The sequence below is a fragment of the Myotis brandtii genome, unplaced genomic scaffold (assembly GCF_000412655.1).
Source record: "Myotis brandtii unplaced genomic scaffold, ASM41265v1 scaffold82, whole genome shotgun sequence".
NCBI classification, from domain to species: domain Eukaryota; kingdom Metazoa; phylum Chordata; class Mammalia; order Chiroptera; family Vespertilionidae; genus Myotis; species Myotis brandtii.
Window position 1 is genome coordinate 7,404,947 of NW_005371324.1, and position 23,111 is coordinate 7,428,057.

The window sequence follows — 23,111 nt, forward strand, 5'->3', positions numbered from 1 at the left end:
CCAGATGTGGATTAAGGGGATAAAGGAGTCTTTATAAAAGGTCAAATAATATAACAGCCAGGAAAACTTTGTTAATTATAAGCTCTAAACATACAAGGAAGGCATTTTTGTTGGTTTGCCCCTGCACTTCCAAATGTCCTAGACCACTTTTTTTTTTACTTCCTTTTTCTCTTTCTTTGCCCAGGTAATATGGCCAGAAGCAGTTCGGCCATCCGTAGGTCTATTATTTCTCTGATAATTATAATTTCCCAGCGTTATGGCACACAAATTACTCTGTAATAGCTCTAAATTCTTTGCTTCATCCTGAGTCTACAATTATGCTCTCACCCAGGCTCCTGTCATCTGCTGTCTTGATTTATGAAACCTTCTGTTCTCTGATCTCCTCATTTCTTACCTCTGCCTCCTTTAAAACTTACGAAATGTGGCTGCAAGGTCAAATTTCTCATCGTTACAGCATTACATTCTCAGGTGTGATCATTACTGTCTTAATAAAGCCGGCAGTTCCACAGTAGTCTGTTTAATCCACTAGATAATTGCTCACTATAGAATCCCCATCCTGTCCCTAGCTAGGATTCCAGAACCACTGTGTTGTGGTTTGAAACACCTATTAATTTGGCTCATGCATTAATTAAAGTTTTATTTCTAATCAAGTATATGATGGATCAAGTGCTGCATATAAATAAGGAAACTATAACTAATTATAACCAATTTCATTTGAAGTGAGAACAATAGAACCAGAATGTTTTCTGGTAACTTCCATATACTTACAGACCCTTTGCAAAAGTCAGAAAAATATCTAAAATTTAGAATATTGCTGAATCAGTTTGGTACTATGGTAGAAGATTTAGGACGCATGCAACCACGCAAAATTTTTGATGTAGTTAATAAGGCAAAGACATATTACTTCACTTTGCCCCACTTTTGACCCAGAGTGAATTATATCCACAGTAAAATTAGACCTAACTAGGTTCTGGTACCTGAATGGCCAAGAGGTATAGAAATTTCCAGCCCAGCTTTTTAGTGAGTGGGACATAAGAAGCCCATAATCTAAAGCCAGTCCTTGGTTTTATTATTTATTTTGCTGCCTTGATCATTTTTCTGCACTCATTTGGCTTGAAGGCACAGACATTCCCTGTTGATTATCTCGACTTGGCAGTAGGTTTCTGCTACACATTTTGATTCCTAATATGGTAGTAGGAGAGGGTTTTGTTTGAGTTCCAGCGAGTTTCTCCAGGCTTGTGGAATGCAGTGAGGAAAGAATCCTACAGAGATTAAAACATGAACATTTGCATTGATGAAGAAAAATAAAAGAAAAAAGAGGCTCTCTTTAAAATGTGGGTGTTGTTTTTTTTTCCGTTTCCTCTGGCCACTTTCATTTCTAATAATGTCTTCGAGCTGTGGGAGGGAGAGAGGAATTAATTAATGTTGTTTGTTTAATCATCTATATTTTCATGAAAATTTCAAAGTCATTTTGAAATGCCTGAGAGTTTTTTACAGAAGCAATGCTAACAAAATACACTTTTCATCATCATCAAGGTTTAAATCCTTGAAGCATCCACTCACAGCACTCTGTAAATTAGCCACCTAATGATGACATCTGAGAAAATAAGTTTCATGTCCCCAAAAGAGAGTAATATATCATGCTCTCTACTCAGGATACAAATCAGACTGTTCCTCTTCATTTTTGTTACAGTATGAATTAATGCTAAAGAAACCATGTATTGATTGTTTCAGAGGTCAATACAATTTTTCTCTCGGAGTCATAAATTTGTTCACAGCAATATTTATTTGGTAACAACTTTTAAACAATACGTCCCAGGTGACAAACTTTCTTTTAGTAATGGGTTCATTTCCCCCTGAATAAATTTATAAAAGGCCACATTTGCATTGGTGTAAAATTTTTCATCATTTACATCCATTTACTGTTTCCTTTATATAACAAAGAATTATATTTGGCATCTATTGCCCCCAAATTGGCTGGATCAGCATTTGAGGTTATGTCTATTTAGGCTTATCTGCTGCATCCAAACAATGAAAAAGAAAAAAAAAATCACTAATGAGAGAGTCACCTAGAAAGCCAAGAAATGCAACATGCTAGTGTAGATTTGTGTGAAAGTTTGGTGTTTATAATGCTTCAACTATTTTCTTTTTCTGGGCAACTAATGCTAAGAAGCCCTTCAATAAAAAGTTCTGATCAGTTAGCAACAACCACAAACATAACTAGTCCATACAGTTACATAGGCCTAGGAGCAGCTATAAATACCTGAAAACCCCAGTAACAGAGGTTTAAATGAAACAGAAATGTATGTTTCTATAATATGAAATAGTATGAAGGTAAGCAGTTCAAATATCACATCGGGTCTCCATCTATCACAAGGAACCTAGACTGCTATCATTCTCTTCTGCCATATTCTGCACGTGATGTCCTTGTCATGGACTGTGAGAAGAAAAAAAGGGGGAGGGGGAAAATAAGGGTAAATACGGTAAATCCTTTCATGAAAGTTCTTAAAGTCCCACACGGTCCTTCCACTTACATTTCAATGAACAGAATCTAGTCTTGACCCCTTTACTGCAAGGAAAGCTGGGAAATGTAGTCTTTTATTCTGGGTAGCAATGTGCCAGCTAAAAATTGGGATGCGAAAACTAAGGGAAAGGAGTGAAGTAGGTATTGAAGTAGGCAACACACAGTCTTCACCATAGTTAGGTGCATAGGCTTTTTGACTTGCTGTCATTGTCAGGGTCATACAGTGATTTAGCTTCCCCATGTATATTCATATTTACTTAATTAAATTAAAAGTAGCTTTACTATAAACTATAGAAAATTTGAAAAATCAGACAATTAGAAAACAATCCTATATAATAAGAGAGGAATATGCTAATTAGCCATTACACCCTGAGGCATAAGGACAAGCATGTCAGGAATCAGCAGGAGGGTGGGCCAGTGAGGTACAAGGGCTGCGCCGGAGAGCTACAGGATGGGGCAGGGCAGCAAGCAGATGGTGGTAGGGGGAGCTACAGGAGGGCAGGGCAGCGGGTGGAGAGCTATAGGAGAGCGACAGCGACCTACTGGCGCACAGATTCATGCACAGGGCTACTAGTTATTAATAACCTTAAAATTTACTGCTCAGAAATAACCAGGGCTTTTTTGTTCTCTTTTTGGTACATAATTCGAGGTCTTTCTTTATGCACACATGTATATTTCTATACTTTCCATTATAAAGTTGGAATATATAAAGCATTCAATTTTTCACCTTTTTAAACAACACAATAGTATGAACATTTCTCTGCATCAATAATCTTTCAACATTGTTTTAAATGACTATAGATTATTTCATATACCCATACCATAATTTATTTAACCAATGTCCAATTATTGAACACTTTAGTCATTTCAAATTTTTCTGTATTATAAACCACACTGCAATTAACATCTTTGTCACCAATCTTTGCTCATATCCTGTTACCTTCCTTGAAAGGTAGATTCTCTGATCAAAGAATATGCGTATCTTACAGCCAAGTTCCTCTCCAGAAAGACTGTTAGCATTTTATTTTTTAAAAATATATTTTTATTGATTTTTTACAGAGAGGAAGGGAGAGGGATAGAGAGTTAGAAACATCGATGAGAGAGAAACATCGACCAGCTGCCTCCTGCACACCTCCTACTGGGGATGTGCCTGCAACCAAGGTACATGCCCTTGACCGGAATCGAACCTGGGACCTCAACATTGTTTTAAATGACTATAGATTATTTCATATACCCATACCATAATTTATTTAACCAATGTCCAATTATTGAACACTTTAGTCATTTCAAATTTTTCTGTATTATAAACCACACTGCAATTAACATCTTTGTCACCAATCTTTGCTCATATCCTGTTACCTTCCTTGAAAGGTAGATTCTCTGATCAAAGAATATGCGTATCTTACAGCCAAGTTCCTCTCCAGAAAGACTGTTAGCATTTTATTTTTTAAAAATATATTTTTATTGATTTTTTACAGAGAGGAAGGGAGAGGGATAGAGAGTTAGAAACATCGATGAGAGAGAAACATCGACCAGCTGCCTCCTGCACACCTCCTACTGGGGATGTGCCTGCAACCAAGGTACATGCCCTTGACCGGAATCGAACCTGGGACCCTTCAGTCCGCAGGCTGACACTCTATCCACCGAGCTAAACCGGTTTTGGCAAGACTGCTAGCATTTTACATTGTTACCTTCCCATCTGAGTATATGACGGTACCTTTTGACCAACAATGAATGTTATATGCTTTTTTTAAGTCTTTGTCAATTTGATAGGCCAAAGTGTGGAGTCTCAATTTATTTGTATTTGTTTAATTACTATTGAAGTTGAACACTTCTCCCTGCCTTAGATGTAGCCTTCTTTACTATTTTGAAAAGATATGACAGGAGAGAGAGAAAGAGGTTCAAGGGCTCATATGTGGAATATTAACTTCAGCCAGGAAGGAACCAGTTGTTAGGTAAGTCATGGCTGCTGATGTGTGACCGGCAACATAAAAGAGGAGGTTACCCTTTCATTTCTCATGGCACTCAAGGAAGATGCCACCGGATCACTTCAAGTAAGGTACCTCCATTTGTTGCTTCGTTGTTTCAGAAAGAAGCTACCACAATCTTGGCTCGAGTTGTGTTGAGCTTGAAGGACAATGCTTCGTATGTGATTTATGTGATTTCCCTCAAGTGACTGTAGAGCTCTTGCCTCATCAGAGTGGCAACATATTTAGAGGGACTCAAATTTAATTCAGGTAGTCAGTGAAGCACAAGATCTATCTACCCAACTAGGGTATCTTCTATCTAAATTTGTAACTGAGCTGAAAACAACTTTGTGCCTTTAAATACCTGACCTATGTGTCACATATCACTTCATCTGAAGCCAGGATGACATACAGCAAGTATCCAGATCAGTTTTCCAGTCAAATAGCCTTTTGTATCATTTTCTGATGTAGAGAACTTCAAATACATTAGGCGCATACTATCTGTGAATGGATATGATATATTTCCTTGCTGTGTGTTGTATAAATTTCTTTGGAGTAGTTTACCTCTGTAACTTTTTAATCCTTTCCTTATGCCCAAAGGCCAATTAGTAAATCAAGAGTTAATATAAGAGCCCTGACCAGTTTGGCTCAGTGGCTAGAGCATTGGCCTGTGGACTGAAGGGTCCCAGGTTCGATTCCGGTCAAGGGCATGTACCTTGGTTGCGGGCACATCCCCAGTAGGGGGTGTGCAGGAGGCAGCTGATCAATGTTTCTCTCTCATGGATGTTTCTAACTCTCTATCCCTCTCCCTTCCTCTCTGTAAAAAATCAATAAAATATATATATTTTTTAAAAAGAGTTAATATAAGAGATAGTTTGAACACTCCAGGATAATTTCCAATTAGACCATCAGGACAAACCTTCAGATAACTGAGTGCCTAAATACTAAGGTGCAAATAAAAATAGGAAGAATAAGGATAAAGTTCATCCTCTACCAGCAAAATAAAAAATTAAACACTGAACCACAACTATCTCTTTTTCTCTGTAGGCCTAAAAATTATTTTCCATATATGGTAGAAAGGCAAATATGCATTGTTTACAATTTAGGTCAAGTCTTGTACAGTGTCTCGCATGGAGCACACCCCAATGGAAATTTAGTGGGCAATAACACGGAACAGTACAAGCACATAGGAATGTAAGACACCATTGGGGTTTGCACTTACTCCAACTGTCTTGCGGTAGTCTTTTTTTCTCCCTCTGTGGGAGAAGCTATTTAGAGTCAAGCATCATTAAATCAGAATGCAAAGGAAGGAGAAAATGAATATGGGTTAATTGCATTCTGGATGCCACTGAACCACACACAGTTGGTTCAAATTATTATTGTGGTATAAAAATTCATTGTGCATTCCAGGAGACAAATAATTTGGTGAAACTAGAGTATGGGTGTATACCAGGAAGTGGCCTCAGCTGAGAATTCTGAGTGTGTGTGTGTGTGTGTGTGTGTGTGTGTGTGTGTTGGCAGGGTGAGGACATATATAGATCCTTATAGTTTATGCTAAGAAGTTGGGATTTTGTCCTGAAGCAGAAATTTCCCAGGAGACTTGCAGCCTCATTATATGCAATTTGGCACATTCTGTGTGATGTTCTCCCCTTTGCTGCAATAAGAAGCTCTATACCTGTAATCTTGGTAGAGAAGTAAAGCCTTTATTCCTTATCAGCAGATCTACAGGGTAAGCAAAGGGAACACTATTATGGGAGCAGCTGTAATTGAGCTGAAGACCTCTTCCTGTCATCAACTGCCAAGAGATAAAAGGAATACAATCCAATATAGGGCAGAGAGTCACCAACGTCAAGCAATTAATTCTTTGTAATAGGAGTGGAAAGAAGGTAGAGAGGCCAATGAGAGTTGCAGGAATCACGGAAGGCTTCTTGGAGGAGGTGGTGTTTCCTACCCGTGCAGACTTAAGGCCTAAGCTTTGTGATCCTAAAGAATCGGTAGAACTCCAGGGAACCATTTCTTCAGTGGAATATACAAAACGGACATCTCTGGTCTCGTGGGTCACCACAGAAAACACAGGGGCCTGTACTTTTTGCAGGGCCCTGTCTGGATAACTTAGATAACTGCCCCTTTTCATTGGTCTTTATTTATTTTTCATTTTATTTACTTATTTATCTAAAATTATTTGCTTAAAATATTTTTAATTATAAAAGTAATATGTGTTTATGGCAATCTGTAAAAACAAAAGTATGAAGTCTCTCCCTCTACCCCCATACTCAACCCTTCCATCCAGAGAGAACCACTGTTCACTATTTCAGGTATACCCTTCCAGAAGTTTTCCATATATATATACACACACACACACACACACACACATAGATTGTATACTGTGTGCAAATATGATATTGTTTTACTCTTTCTAATGTAACTATGCTAAGGCTATATAGAAGGCACTTGACAACAGCAATCTGGTTGGTAACAGGGTCCTGAAACTCTGTTGTAATACACTTTATATAACATAGATTATCACCTGTCTATATCAAAGAAAGTAGGGAACACTAAAGCCATACCAACCAATTCCTTGGCTTTGCCATTGGACGTCTCTGCCAAAGAGCACACAAATGGTTGCCTACTATTCCATTGTGTGAATGGGCCATGACTTTGTAATCCTTCCCCAGTAGTAGATATACGGGTTGTATGTAGGGTTTTCCTTCATGAACAATAGAATCACTTTGTACATTTATCTTTGGTTACTTGGGCAAGAGACCTGCAGTGATGGTGAACCTATGACATGCGTGTCAGAGGTGACACGCGAACTCATTTTTTTGGTTGATTTTTCTTTGTTGAATGGCATTTAAATATATAAGATAAATAGCAAAAATATAAGTCTTTGTTTTACTATGGTTGCAAATATCAAAAAATTTCTATATGTGACACGGCACCAGAGTTAAGTTAGGGTTTTTCAAAATGCTGACACACCGAGCTCAAAAGGTTCACCATCACTGCCTTAGAGCATAAGTGCCTCCAAGTGGAATCCCTGAGTGGGAGGGAACATGCACTTTAAGTGTTAATAAAATGCTGCCAAATTGCTCTCCCAAACCTTGTTCTATTGACAGTCAGTGGCAGAGACATGTTTATATGTTGGGCTTTCCTTGTAGAAGGTGTAAGCTATGCTGTTGCAGAACTAGTTCTGCAAGCTTAAGGCTCAAAACCAACCTACCTATTTGCATCTAGGATCCCAGCCATGCGCTTTCTCTGAGCTTTTAATGTCTCCAAGCAGTTTGCATTGTAGTTCAGCTAAACCATGCAGTGGCATAGTCCCATCCACATAAAGAATCATTTTTATTTTTGCTTTCTAGAGTGTAAATAGCTGTTAGAGGGTTTCTTTCCAAACCCAGAGAAATTCTATTGAAAAAGCAAACTAGTAAGAGAGAGGAAGTCATAAAGGCCAAGTCTGAGCTGCCCTTGTCAGGAAGGCAGACAGAAAGGAACAGGCAGACAGACAGGTTCAGAAATTGAATAAGGAGCTGTGTGTCAGTCACGTGACCATTTCGGTCTCAGGAAAGAAAAGGTACCATACATATTGCCTGAAGGACACTGAGGAGGGGTGGTAGCAGACTGAATGGCAAAGACCAAACGCTCAGCTTCTTGGCTATTTTCACCTCCTGTTCGAATGCTTTTCAGAAACATGCAACTTCATCTTCCTTATATATATGTTTAGATATATAAATCCTCTTCTAAATAGAGTTTGGGTTTATATTCATGCTTTTGTGGTAAAATAAAAGGTAATCACTATGTTTTCAAAGATATAAAAATGCTAGGGGCCCAGTGCACGAATTCGTGCACCTTGAAAGGCATTGTGGGCCACGAGGCTGTGGTGAGCACAGAGGCGGGTCTCAGCCCATCCTCCATGGCCCCGCCCAGCCCTTTCCACCATGGCCCCCAGTCCCCAGTCTGCCAGCAGCCCCATTTCCGCTGCCACCACTCACACCCACTGACAGCGCAGAGCAATTGGGGTCGGTGCCAGCAGCCGGTGCAAACAGGGCCAGCACTGTCAGTGGGTGCAAGTGGTGGCTGCTGGCCCGATTGCCCTTGAGGGCTTCTCCACCTCCCCCTGCTCCTGAGGGGCGATCGGGGCAGCAGCCACCGCTCGCACCCACTGATGGCACTGAATGATCGATCGGGACTGGCACCAGGTGCAGGCAGCAGGTGCAGGATCACAGCACATGGGAGCAAAGAATTTTCAGTAACCACCAGAGGCTTGCCCCAATGACAGCGACCAGTGGCCTGCCTTGGTCTGGCGCCCCCGCTCACCTGCTCCACCACCATCCCACAGTCAATGCCTGCCATGTTCTGCACATGCCCCCTGGTGGTCAGTGCACATCATAGCAACCAGTTGTTCGGTTGTTCCGCCATTAGGTCTGTTTGCATATTAGGGTTTTATATATATAGACAACAGAAAAATGACAGCATTGTAAATTCAATTTCAGGTTTTTGTCAAATATCTTTTTCTCTTTATTTCGGTTAATCCTCACCCAAGGATATTTTTCCATTGATTTTTAGAGAAAGTGGAAGAGAGAGGGAGAGACAGAAAGAAACATCAATGTGAGAGAGACATATTGATTGGTTGTTTCCTGCATGCACCCTGACCAAGGCCAGGAACCTGCAACCAAGGTATGTGTCCTTGACTGGAATCCAAACCAGGACCCTTCAGTCCTCGGGCCGATGCTCTACCTATTGAGCCAAACCAGCTAGGGCAAATATCTTTTTTTTTAATGTAGTTAATAGACTGATTTTTGATTTTTTTTTTTTTTTGCTAAGAAAATGAGCAAAATGTAATCAGTTGTGTTAATATTTCAAACAGCAAGCTAGTGGAAATTTATCTCTACTCTTAAAAAACATTGGGGATGAATAAATTCCACTGGGGATGAATAAATTCCACTGTACATGTGCTATTGGTGAAGAAAAGAGGTATAAAAGGTACAACATGCTCTAGAACATGATTATACCTTCAATGAAATACAAAGGAAAAGCTCCATTGTTGGTCAGAAAACCACGTTTGAAATCTCCTATAGTCCTAATATGCATAGATATGTCTGTGTATTCTTTTCATTATTCATATTCCCTATGTGATACAACAGCAATATGATATTTTTAACTTAATCTAAGTTGTAAATCATTTATCAATTATCAGTCATCAAGAGTATCTGTTTAGTACAAACTGTGGCAGCGCAAAAAGAATGGAACCAGGAACATTTTCATTCAGTCCCTCCAGCTTCTATTATCGGTCACGGATACCCACCTGTTCTCCTCCCAGTCATGTTTTCTTACGTTTTACTTTTATTTGGGATTAAGTATTTGAACATTTGGGGTGTTTTGTTTGATTATGTGTTGGTTCCACAATGGCACATAATGTATTCTAAAAGGATTTTCAATGAAATGAGAACTGTCTGGTGGTACCAAGTCCGTTTGCTCGGATCTCCTAACTCCCTGTCTACATCTCTGCCTCCTTCCCTAGGCCAGCCTGGCAGTGGGGCCTCACCACTTCTCCAGGGAGGGCAACTTCATCTAAATTGTAAATCATGCCAGATCCCCTGGGCTCCTGCCCTGACCTTCCTTCTCCCTGCACCCCTCTCCTGTTTAAACTCCTTAATTGGCTTTAATTAGCTTCTCACCCCTTCATGATGAATCCAAATTCCTTAGACTGCTCTACAAGCCCCTCCATAACCAGGCTCAGGCCTGCCTCTCCAAAAGGCATCCCTTGTTTGCCATTTCCCTGTGCTGCAGCCACAATAACACCCCACCCTCTCACACAGGGGAGCTTTTGTGGGTGTCCTCACTCTGCTCTGAGGGTCACCCCCAGCCTCCAACCTGGAGAACCGCTAACCTGGTGCTTCTCAGGCCTTCCTGTCCACATGAACCTCCTGGAGCTCTTGTTCCAGTGATGAGTCTGCATCCGCTGGGCTGGGAAACGACTGAGGTTCTGCATTTCTAACAGGTTCCCGGGTAATGCTGAGGCTGCTCAGAACACGTGCTGACCACAAGGCTCTACCGGCACTCTGCCACCCTCCCCCCTGAAAACCTGCTCCCTGCAAAGCTGATCTGCGCAAAGCGTCCTCTTCCCTAGTCTTATACACGCGTATGCAGAATATGCACCATTGCCTTATAGGTCACACTACTGTCATGGCTGCCCCTCTCACCACCTGTGCACCATCTAAGGGCTTCTTCCTAGGAGTCCCACTGCTGACCTCAGGCCGGATGTATAGGCATTTCATAAAAGTATTTTGAACAGAGATGAGCAAAAATGTTTAAAGCAATGCTTGAATGACCACCTGATAAGATGTTGTTACAAACATCTATGCTGGATTGAAAGGTTAAATTAAATTCTTAACTTTCATATCATCTCATGTATTTTTTTATGTTACTACCATTATCTCCAGTGGGGTGGAGGGGTGGGAGAAGGGAGGTCTAGAACTATAGTAAGTCCACATATAAGGAAACCAGTTTTACTACAGGATAATTGATATAAGAAAGAGTTAAGTTCCTGCCCTAACTGGTTTGGCTCAGTGGATAGAGCGTCAGCCTGCGGACTAAAGGGTCACAGGTTCGATTCCGGCCAAGGGCATGTACCTTGGTTGCGGGCACATCCCCAGTAGGAGGTGTGCAGGAGGCAGCTAATTGATGTTTCTAACTCTCTATCCCCTCTCCCTTCCTCTCTGTAAAAAATCAATAAAATATGTTTTTTTTTAAAAAGAGTTAAGTTTCTACAGCATATTTCTGGTCACAAAAATAACATCAAACTTCTAAATAAAGGCCCTAAAGACTTTTAATATTAAACACTGAAATAAATGTGGAATACATACACTTAAGAAAGATTAATAAAAATAAGTAAGAGAATTCTTTTCCAACCCACTTATTCCAGTGCAGGGTGAAGGATGGGCAGAGCCTCTTCTGACAGCTCAGGGTGCCGGGCGGGGACCCACCCCGGGAAGCACTCATCACCCACACCCACACTCACTCAGTCTGGGACAATGTCGACACACCAGCTCACCTCCCGTGCGCATCTGTGGGATGTGGGAGGAGGCCCACACAGACAGTGGCCTGGCCAGGAATAGATTTTTTTCTGTCTTCAGTGTTAGTACAAAACAAAAAGGTTGAAGGAAACAACATTATTTGAGGATCTGCTGCAATTGATTTCCATTCTTTAACTAGCATGTTAAGTCTAGAGGCTGGTTAAGAGTTTGAAGAGCCCAGACCTGCTAGATGGCAAAACAAATTGATTATGTTCGTGGCCTTGAGGCTGACTTTGTCACTCCCACTCCCAACTTCTGCTGCATCGCACAGCCCTGCCGGTTTTCAAACTCTTGACCTTGCACACAAAGAAGCAAAGGAAAGCCAAGGCCAGTGGATAATCTCCAGCAGAGTGTCTGGGCAGGAAGTGGCACCTCAGAGACCTTTGCCCTACCCATCGAGGAGAGAGAGAGCTAGCAGAAGAAACAAACAGCATCTTTCGAACGTTTCTTTTATCATGTCACAAACATGACAGGATGGGCCAGCAGTAACTGTCCCTCCCATGGTAACCTCAGGCCCTAAAAATTGGTCAACAGTCTATTGGGGCTGCAAAGATAGCATTTGCAGCACAGTGGTTCTCAAGGTCCAATGTATATTAGAATCAACCAGGAAGTAATAGTTATAAAATATGAACACTTGGAGCCCCTTCCCAGACAATCTCTGGGGGCAAGGTCAGGGGTTCAGTAGCTTTTAAAATTCTCCAGGTGATTATCATGTGAAGCCAGAGTTCAGAACCACTGAGAGAGGATATCACCTCATTAGATGCTTGAAGTCCCCTACACCTGCCTCAAAAAGTGTAGGTAGCCTCACCTTAACACCCAACTAATTGGCCTCTTAGTCTTATCCATTATAGACCAAATAAAATCAAGGCAGGGCATTCTACCCTTTTCCTCATGCAGCATGCACTCATGAATTATAACTGAGAATCTCTTTATTTGCACCCATATCTCTCATCACAGTTTCTGTTAAGAAATTGGTAAGCTGATAGAGAATGTGAACCATAGAGAGAAGAAAGCTGGCCTGGCTGGCATGGCTCAGTGGTTGGGTGTCAACCTATGAACCCAGAGGTCACGGTTTGATTCCTGGTCAGGGGACATGCCTGGATTGCGGGCTCAATCCCCAGTGTGGAGCGTGCAGGAGGCAGCCAATCGATGATTCTCTCTCATCATTGATGTTTCTTTCTCTCTCTCCCTTTCCCTTCCTCTCTGAATCAATAAAAAATATATATTTTTTAAGAAAAGAAAGAAGAAAGCTGAATTCGTTTGGAAAATAAAATGTCAAGTCAGCGTGGTTCCTTTTCTTTTAAGTCTTAATGGACCTTGCTTTCTCATTCTCCTCCCACCTGTACCGTCTCCGTGAATCCATCAGTCATAGTGTTGAGCTCACAGCATCTGGCAGGAGGTCAGGTGGGGCCACACTGGCAAATCTGAAGTTTCAAGAGAATGGGATTTGGTTACATTTATAAGCACAGACCCACCCCCCACTCTAAGAGTTGGCTGCCATACTGCCAAATGTGAAAGGACACTTGCTACATACATGGCAGGAACTTTATAATTTTTGTTGAATCTGAATCAGAGCTCCTCAAATTTTCTAAATGAAATATTTCAGGTCTTACAATAAGTCTAATATAATAAATACTCAGGTACCCAGCACACAAAAGAAATAAAATAACATAATATATATCTCCTATATATCCTATATATCCTATATAATAAAAGCCTAATATGCTAAGTGTCCGGTTGTCTGGTCATCTGCTCAACCAATCAAAGCATAATATGCTAATGATATGCTAAGGCCGCTCAACTGCTCTCTATGACGTGCACTAACCACCAGGGGGCAGACGCTCTGACCAGTAGGTTTAGCTTGCTGCTGGGGTCTGGCCGATCAGGACTGAGTGAGACAGACCAGACACACCCTGAAGCCCTCTCATGGTCCCTCCCAGGCCCCGATAGTGCCCTGGTGTGGTCCCTCAGCCTGGCCTGCACCCTCTCGCAATCCAGGACCCCATGGGGGATGTTGGAAAACCACAGGCTAGGCCGAGGGAAAGCAACTATAAGAATATACTGTAATATAAGTTGTGTGAATGTGGTCTTTCTGTCAAATATATTTCACACCCTGTATATCCCTCCTTATCTCTTTTCTCTCATTCTCTCCTCAGAGGTAACCATTATCTTGAATTTGGGCTTATGATTCTCAGGACAATTTCATGTTTTATGTCCATCATTCCTGTGCATGTTTTCATTACATACACACAGAGTTTTGTTTTTCCACATTTTCAGTTATTTACATGGTATTATACTCTATGCATTTTGTTTTCAAACTTTATATAAATAGTATCATATTATGTATCCTTATGCAGCTTGTCTGTCCACATTCTATTCTTGAGGTACACCCATGTTGATTAATAGAAGCTTGCTCTTTTTAATTGCTGTATAGCACTCATTCCATAGTAGGAATACAACCCAACTGATGTTCACATTTCTCAGTTGATGATTATCTGGGTTGTTTTCAATTTTTGCTGTCATAAACAATGCAGCATTCCTATTCATGTCTCCTTAAGCAAGTGTGGGAGCGTATCTCTAGGATGTTCACACAAGAGTGGGATGTCTGGCCCTAGCTGGTTTGACTCAGTGAAGGGTCCTGGGTTAGATTCCAGTCAAGGGCACATGCCTGGGTTTTGGGCTCAATCCCCAGTAGGGGGCATGCAGGAGACCGCCAATCAATGATTCTCTCTCATCATTGATGTTTCTATCTCTCTCTCCCCTCTCCCTTTCTCTCTGAAATCAATAAAAAAAAATATTTTTTTTAAAAGAGTGGGATTTCTGGGTTGTAGTGGATACACATCTTCAGCTTTTTTAGATGTTACTGAACACCTGACCAGGAGAACATGAGCCTTCCTATCACTCACATCCTTGTCAACATTAATATTAACTTTTATTATAAATGTTTAAATTTTTTAACTAGTGTATTTTCCCTACAAATCCTGCAGAGGGCAGCATATCCTGGTGATTACAGTTCCTTTAAGCTGCATTCCAGTTTATGGGCCACTTCCTTCTTTACTCCTTGAAATGCTTTGACCTCTTAAGTCCATTACTCCTCAGCCCACACCCTTACCTCAATCGGCTCCCTGGAAGACTCTTATAAGGACAGACGAATGTAACAGTCTGAAAGCTGAAAGCTCCCTCCCAGTTTTCATTCCACATTTCTGGCATGTTTCTGTCTCCTGACAGGATGGGAGGAGAATAGAAAAGAGTCAGTATTGAATTAAAATCCTTTTTTCCAGTTCAAAGTAGCATAAGAGAGGATCTGAGCAGACAACACAGTCTTCCACTGTTCCGGAGCAGCGGTATGCAACCTAATTAGAAGGCATTACACGCTGTCAGAGACTGCTTATGCAAATGGAGAGCTACTGAGAAGTAGGGAAAGGTATTGTAGAGCAGTGGTGGCTTTATTTTTCCTCTGGAATAGAAGATATTTATTCCTTTGCCTTCTTAGTTACATTGTTCCTGGTTCCCTAAAGGAGAAAAACAGTGTTCCATTTCAATACACCTCCTCGAATTTCTCTCATTCTGGACAGAGCTGAAGCCCTGCCACGTCCAGACTTCCGTGGTGGGAATGCAGCCTTTAAGACGCATTCCTTTCAAGGAAGCAGATGTGGAACTGGGCTGTGCTGAACGACTAAAATGGCTGCTCTAGGAGCGAGTTTATTGTTAGGACTTTCAAAGCGGTCCTACCAGCCCACCACTAGGCTAGGAGTCCTTTGTCCTAGCTAACCTGGATTTTAGTATTTTAATACTTAATAGTGAATGAATGAATGATGAAATTATATTGTCCTTGAGAAGAAAGTAGATAAATATGCTTTTCTTTTAAGTTGACTACTGTCTTGAGTTATTAAATCTTTTCTTCCCTCTTATCATAGACCAAACTTTCTACAAATGGAATCTGTCAAACATTCTTTCAGCAAGATGATGTAGGTGTTCTAGGGAGTAAACTTCATTCCAAAGAAAATGTTGAGTTAAAGAATGTTTAATCCGGTTTCTCTATTGTAAAATGTCTTAAAGGCATTTCCGTGCTGATATGTATTATACATCTCTAAGGTGGAGACTTTGAGAGAGTCTGTGTTTCTAAGTGGTTAACCACAGTTAGCTCTTTCATGAATCATCTGACAAGAATACAGTTCAAAAGACACATTTTGGAAAATGCTAGGTTAGATATTCTAAGGTTGGTTATACCATCATCCATAATCATAGAGACCAGAAATTCATGAGACCCAAGTATATGTCACCCATGGATTGAAATTCTCTCCTGATAGGATGTCTGTCTTGACATGTTGGTAGGTAGACACATTGCTTCGGTATTGGATGTTCTTGTGGAGATAATTGAAGCCAACCTAATTTTTGCTTCCTTGTCAGTGACTTTTTTCTGCTTCAATGCCTGAAAAATGTCTAAATTCTTGAGCCTCAATATTCAATCAGGGACATGTTTGTAGTGTTGAGCATTCTGTTACCAATATTCCCTGGAACATGGGATACCTTTAATCTGTAGATGCAGCTATTCTTTGCTTTAGTGAATTTCCTTGTGTGATATTTGTGAATGCCTTTCTTGTTCCATTTATTGGATCTTCTTCTTCAGAGACATAAATTTTCCTTATGCTATGTGCTTTGGAACTCCAATCTATTAGGATCGGATTCCTTTGCTCCCCTTGTATTTACAAGCCTTTCTTCAAGGTCAATCACTATATTTACAGCCATGTTTTTTTTTATTCCTTTCTATGTCACCTTTATTTGCTCTATAATATTGTTTTTGTCCTCAACATCCTTAATCCTGTAACCTTCCTGTTGTTCTATCATCTTATCTTTGAGCTTACATTTTTCTGAGTTCATGTTTTCATTAACTTGATTCGAAATACAAAGCACTTCTGAGGAATTTTGTTTTGTTCTTTGGACTATGTTTTCTCTAAGAGTGGGGGTTTTATCATTCTTTTGCATGCTATGTTCCTATCTTTTAAGGGTTGATTGCTTTTCTTTGTTTTCATTTGAGAGCATTGCCTTAACATGTTTAGATATTTGTCACTGTTTTCTCCCCCCGGCCCCCACCTCCCTGTCTCGTTCACTACTTTTTGTTTTGATCTAGCGTAGATGATGTAGCCTTGACTCCATTCCCATTGACCCTAGCTTGTTTTCTCCCATATAGTTTGACAGCTAGGTAATGAGTTCCACCCACCTTACTGTAGAGTAAAGGACTGGGTAGAGAAGGAAAGGGGGAGCTCTTTGGAAGTTGTGTAAGTTAGGACTCCTGGTTCTGCTCTCTCCTCTGGGATTTATTGGTGTTTTCAAATAAACTGTAACCCCTTCCTTCAATCAGGACTCTTACCTACCCTGAAGAGGAATACTCTCGGGGTTTTTTCCTAGCCATTCAACAAATTTTTATTGAATGCCTATTCCCTTCCAGGCACTGTTCTAATCAAGGCACTGGAAATACAGCTGTGTGAACAAATGAGACAAAACCCCCCTTTCTCATGAATCTGTATTCATTACCATTGGTGCCTTTACTGATACAATGTGGTATCAGAAAGAAGCAGCCCACTCTGCCCAACAGCCATCTCACTATCCGTCAGTCAAAAGAGGTGGGAAATAAGGGTAGTCATTCTGCTGGATTATCTCTGGAACTGAGGGCAACAATTCACCACTAAAGCCTCAGAGGGGCAGGAAGGGAGGCAGGGTGAGGAGCTGCGCTGTGCCACTCCAGCCTCTTTTCTTTCCTTGGTCAGCAGTTGGCATGTGTGTTTGTGCAGATGTTCATGCTTTGTTTGGGGTATTCATGTTATCAAGTTGTACTTTGGTGGTTGATTTATTGTTGAGGAGGTAGGATCTAGTGCTTCTTATTGGCATTTTACTTGTGTGAGAGAGAAAGGAAGATTCTATGATCTGTTGTCACTATCAAACTTGAGCTTGAAGCCTCAACTAGTTCTCTCAGCTAGTTCTTTTAAAACCCTACCTATGGTCTCAAATATAAGATTGCCATGAAATATCTCCTTTCTCAGAACTACTCAAGTACTTTAAGACACAGATTAAAAAAAAAAAAAAGCCTAAAGCTGAAGTCATTTGGTTGGGTTATGGGCCAGATTCTCTTTGTTACAAAACAAGGACTTGAACTTTCAAGGACTTCTAAGAAATTAGTTAGTCTTATCCTGGACACTGAAAAATGCATTTCTTCATATCTACAGAACACATTTGTCAGAAGAATTCTTCAATGTCATGATACCTAATGCTCAAGATGGTTCTTACACAATCCCATAAGAATCCAAGCTCTCTCCTGAATATGTCAAACCTATGCAGATAGTGGCAGGCAGAAACAGGAGTGAGAATAAATACCTATCCCTAGGCTTTGAGATATGAGGTTCGTGTTAGCATTAGAAACCCCAAGCCTCTAGACCAGTGGTTCTAAACCTGTGGGTTTCAACCCCTTTGGGGGTCGAATGACCCTTTCACAGGGGTCACCTAAGAACATCGGAAAACACATATATAATTACATATTGTTTTGTGATTAATCACTATGCTTTAATTATGTTCAATTTGTAACAATGAAATTGGGGGTCACCACAACATGAGGAACTGTATTAAAGGGTCACGGCATTAGGAAGGTTGAGAACCACTGCTCTAGACCTATTTGCTTAACTGAAACAGTAAAAGAAACCATCAAACACTTGTGTCCTTAATTGCAAACCATGAGACTTAGCACTACCTGCAAATGTCTCCCAAATAAATCACACTTAATTCAGATTATGAAGAGAATATTCGATAAATGCTGTACTTATAAGGGAATTTGAATGTCACTAGATTGCATCTTCTTGTGTGACTAGCGTGCCTCTAATGTAATTTCCCCCCTCCAGAAATGTAATCCTCAGCCAGTTGCCTTGAACGCTGGTTACCGTGGAGATGATTATCAGTAGTGTGATGACCTATTTAGAGGAATTTCTGCATTGCCAGAAAACAAATAACCATAGAGAGAGCTGGACAAACGAATGATGCTCTTTCCTTGAAGGTGCCTTTACAAACAAATGCCATAGATGTCGGGTGTGTGTGTGTGTGTGTGTGTGTGTGTAGATTTATCCATAATTAGGGCTTGCAAATGTTTTCGTGAAGTGGCAATTGTCCTCACGCTCTTCTAGACTACAGAAGGTAGTACAAACAACAGCAGGTATAAGCATATGGACATCTTTCCTCTTTCAACAATTTGCACAGCCATGGTTGCATTGATTTCTCAGCAGTATTAACATAGCATCTTTTTCTGGCTCAGCCTCTGTTTTTTGAGGATTTTCTAGGGGTGCTGGAGTGTGGTGGACAGGTAGTTGGTAAGGATCAATTTTAACAAACCAATTAACTGGTCATTAATAATTCCTCAATAATACTGTGACTATTTTGATGGCTAATTTGATTTCCTCAGAATTATGCCACAAAGTCTATTCTCTAACCTCTTTTTGGTCTCCCATTTTTCTGTGAAACTTGTGATTATATGCAGATCCAGCTTAAGTTTTTAAGTTTAAATGTTTTTCATTAATCATTGTGCTATCCACTGCCTATTCAGCTGCTGCCTCTTTTTTTTTTTTTTTGAGAAAATTCTGATACCACTCTAACTACAGTCTGCAAATTCAAGTGATAAATATTAAACCTTTATTATAATCAAGGAAGCAGTAACAACATAAGCCAAGTATCACCCCAAATAGGAAAAACAGACCTACTGTCCTCCTTCTAATTCACCAAGGCCATATTTTATGTCATTTTTATATTTGTTCTAATGTTTCCAGGTGAATTCCTTTTTCTACTCTCATCTCTCATTATAACTTCCTCCAGGGTAATAGCAAGGGGGCCATATATTTTACCATCTTCTCATATTACCTAACAAAGTGCTGACATATGATGAATGCTCAATAAGCCTGACTCAACACATAATATGCCCTCCAAGAACTTTTAAAACCTCTTTAGTCATGTTTTACAACTCAGTTTTCATCTATTCACAATCACAATGGCCTTCTAGCAAGATTATGTAGGAATCTCCCTTTTTAAAAACCATGTACAGTGAGTCTGTTTTCTACAGAGCATCTTGAATCAAGGTCAGTTAACTTATTTAGGCTCTGTTTTCCATTTCTGCACTATAGACCTGTCTTTATGCCTAAAATCACATTGTTCTGAACTGAGGGCAAATACCAAATTCATATTAGTTACCTCACTAACTTCTTTAGTTTCACGGCCATGGTCTTACTGGCATGTTGAAAATGCTATTGGAAAGTTTTCCTTCACTTGACAATTTTCTCTTTCAATATTTTTAAGAAGAAAATATACTGATATTTTAATTAACAATTTCTTAACTAAATTTTAACTCCAGAAAATCTAGCACAAATTGATCTTGTACCCTTTGAGACAGCATGGAAGTACCTGGAGAGTATTATGCAAAGCGAAATAAGCCAGTCAGAGAGAAAGATAAGTATCACATGATCTCAGTCATATGTGGAATCTAATGAACAAAATAAACTGATAAAGAAAATAGATCCAGAGACATAGAGGCATGGAACAGACTGGAAAATCTCAGAGGGAAGGCAGGGGAGGGTGGTGGGTGGGTAGAGATCAACCAAAGAACTTGTAATCTTATATGCATAACCCATGGACACAGACAATAGGGTAGTGAAGGCCTGGGGCAGGAGCAGGGAGGGGGCAGGAGCAGACTAGAAGAGGTCAATGGGGGAAAAGGAGAGACATATGTAATACTTTCAACAATAAAGATTTAAAAAAAAAAAACAAATAAATAAAATGTTGACGTCTCTCCATCTAATCGAGTTGTATAGGAACGGTTTTACCTAAAAAGCATGAATGCTGCTTACTGGGGTATGGCCTTTGATTCATTTAGACCATTTCCTAAAAGAGGCATTAAAAACACAGAGTGTTTTCTATTTAATTCACAGCCCATAAATGGTAGCTTCTCTTAGAACATAATGTCTGCCCTCTTATTCATTTGTTTAATAAAGATATTTAACTGTCTCTTTAAAATGGCCTCCAGATTAAGTAACAAGCTGTGAGGTTTTTGTATCTTCAGATCTAGCACTACTTGGTAAGGAATTAATCCATTGAAACTGGACTTAGAATTGTAATCACCCAGAATATTTCTACCAAGAAACAAAATCAGACCTCTGACTCTGCCCAGTAAGTCCACTAAATTAATGCACTCTGCATTCTCTTGGATGGATTTTCAAGGAAAATCATGAGCTCACTTTAGAATATTTCCTCTGTATCTAATCTTCTCTCCTAGAGATGACAGCGCTTAGCATTTAGCAGTAGCAACCCTTCCCACCCTGAAGCTAAACTGGGAAGAATGAGAACAGAATGTTCTAACCTCTTCCATACCGCAGGCGGTTATTCAAGGGGAAAAAACATATTTCAGAGCCTTTTGCTAGATCAACTCGCTTTACAAATAGGCACAATCTCCTGAAGAATGATGTGGAATAGCTTTTCTCCAAAAGGATGCCATAGTTTTATACCCTCTCCTCTCAGAAAACTTAGGTCTTTAACCGCTAGTGACCCAATGCAAATCATTGCATTAACTCACTACACGTGTTCCAGCTGGTCATTTCTGTCCCGCTCTAGTCACTCTGGAGCAGCACCTGTTGAGCGTTTCTGATGAGAAGCCCAGGGAAGGGCTGTTGGGTGAATCCAGCGTTTTCACTGAGTCCCATCTGCCATCCTCTCCGTGGAGCACAGCCATCCTTTATGAGGACTGTGAAAGGAGAGGCTGCCTTAAAATGGAGAGTCGGAGAATCCATGAAGAAGTGGTACCAGAGCTGAGCTTCATTAAGGAGGTGTGAAGTAGGGACGTGAAGAGGAGGCATTCCAGGCATGAGACCCCGAAAGAGGGAGGAAACACAGTGTATTCAAGGTGCCGAAGGGACCGTGTGGCCGGAGCAGAGGCAGCGAGGGGGAGCGTCCTGAGAGGTGAAGCTGCAGAGGTGGGGACAAGCCAGATCACCCAGGGTCTCATTGTCTAGTTAAGAAATGTGAGCACTTAAGTTACAGTATAGTTACTAGGTTGACAATAACATAAGGAGATATACCATGATTCAATCATTCCTTCCTGTGTAATATATATAGGCTGAAATTGATAATGTGTATGAGTGCTGAATTAGGATAACTGTTCCAAGTCTCAGGACCTCTTTCATAACAAACATCAACTGTATGACTATGGACTACTTAGTTAATTTCAGGTTCCTCAGCTGTAAAGAGCAGGTAATAGTGTCTACCTCTCAGATGGTCATGAGGAATAAGTAAGAGAAACTCTAGAGAGTGAATGGTACAGTGCCTGCTAAGAGCTTTTTAAAAATTGTAAAGCATGTGCAGTGCATCTCTTAAATGTGGGCAAGAAGGGACCCCGCCCGGAACCGAGTTTAGAGCCCGCCCCCCCACAGGTTCTCCTCTAGCTACACTTCCGGGGGGTGGATGGTCCACAAGACCAGCAGCACATACTCTTCTGGAGGCTGCACCCCAACTCCATTCTAGAGCAGGCTCCGGGCACCTGAGAGACAGGCTTCCTTGCCCAAATGATCAAAAGTTGATTGACAAGGTCTTTGAAGTTCTTTTCCCTAAATATAGCCACCTGAGGGCAGGTGTGTACCCCATGGTTGAGAGGTGGCTAAGGAGCAGCTTTTGAGGACTGGTGAATGAAGCTCAGATATACAAGCTGGGGCGTCCCCATTTGCGTATGTGTAACTTCTTACCATGCACATTGGAGCTGACAGTGAGAAGGAAAGGGGACAGGGTCGGGTTGGGAGCAAACTCTCCCACCTTGGCAGTTTCCATTTTAGAACCTCGGGAGTCTGAGAATTCTTAGTTTAAAACTGGATTTCCTGATCATTATGAATATCTGTCTGTTTGTTGAGATATGAGACTAGAAGATAAAATTTAGACATATGGTATACGAACTTGCTTTTGTAGTCTTAACCTGGGTCCTGAAAATGTTACAAAAACTATAAAATTCTGCACATCATACAAAATTCCATTTTATTTAAGATGGTTAAGATCGTCACCTATTTATGAAAATCACATTAAGGTAACCAGGAAATTCCATTATGGACAGGAAGACTGGAAAGGCCAAAGGAAAAATCAAGTTCAATAAAAGACAATCCATCTAGTGACCTCTTTCCCTCTCTACATAAGTCTAAAGACTATTCAAATATCATTGTATTTCTTTTATAAAACTATACATTCATATGTGAACATGGAGGGAGAAAAAGATATGAGAGCTAACGGGTTTTTTTTTAATTAACAGAATGTTAGTTCTCTCTTCATGACACTTGTTTGGACTCCCTAAATGTAGAGCCTTGAATTCAAACTAAGTATTTCCAACTGAGTGAAGAGTATCTGCTTGGAATTTCTCTCATGGTCATTGCCATACAAATTATTTAGCAAGAAAACATACCCTACCTTATGCTATCTTTCCTACTACAGGAGTATGTGGATTGTTTTCAACATAACTTTTTGGCCATTTATGTCTGCTCTTCCCAACTG

At 40.5% G+C, this 23,111-nt stretch overlaps 1 protein-coding gene and 1 long non-coding RNA gene across 7 annotated transcripts in view; one reads left to right on the forward strand and one right to left on the reverse strand.

Moving 5' to 3' along the window:
• Positions 1 to 23,111, forward strand: part of SYT1 (synaptotagmin I) — a 547,809-nt gene that overhangs the window by 506,506 nt on the left and 18,192 nt on the right. The window lies entirely within an intron of this gene.
• The window catches only part of LOC106724403, an 86,824-nt gene continuing 65,069 nt past the window's right edge, over positions 1,357 to 23,111 (reverse strand). Inside the window, exons 1-2 of one of the 2 annotated variants that reach the window (XR_001360192.1) lie at positions 2,355 to 2,408; positions 1,357 to 1,395 (exon numbers count right to left, since the gene is read on the reverse strand). This is a non-coding gene — a long non-coding RNA (uncharacterized LOC106724403). Of the gene's footprint in view, positions 1,396 to 2,354; positions 2,409 to 23,111 lie in introns of those variants that run through there. The other variant, XR_001360191.1, reaches the window with a different exon arrangement.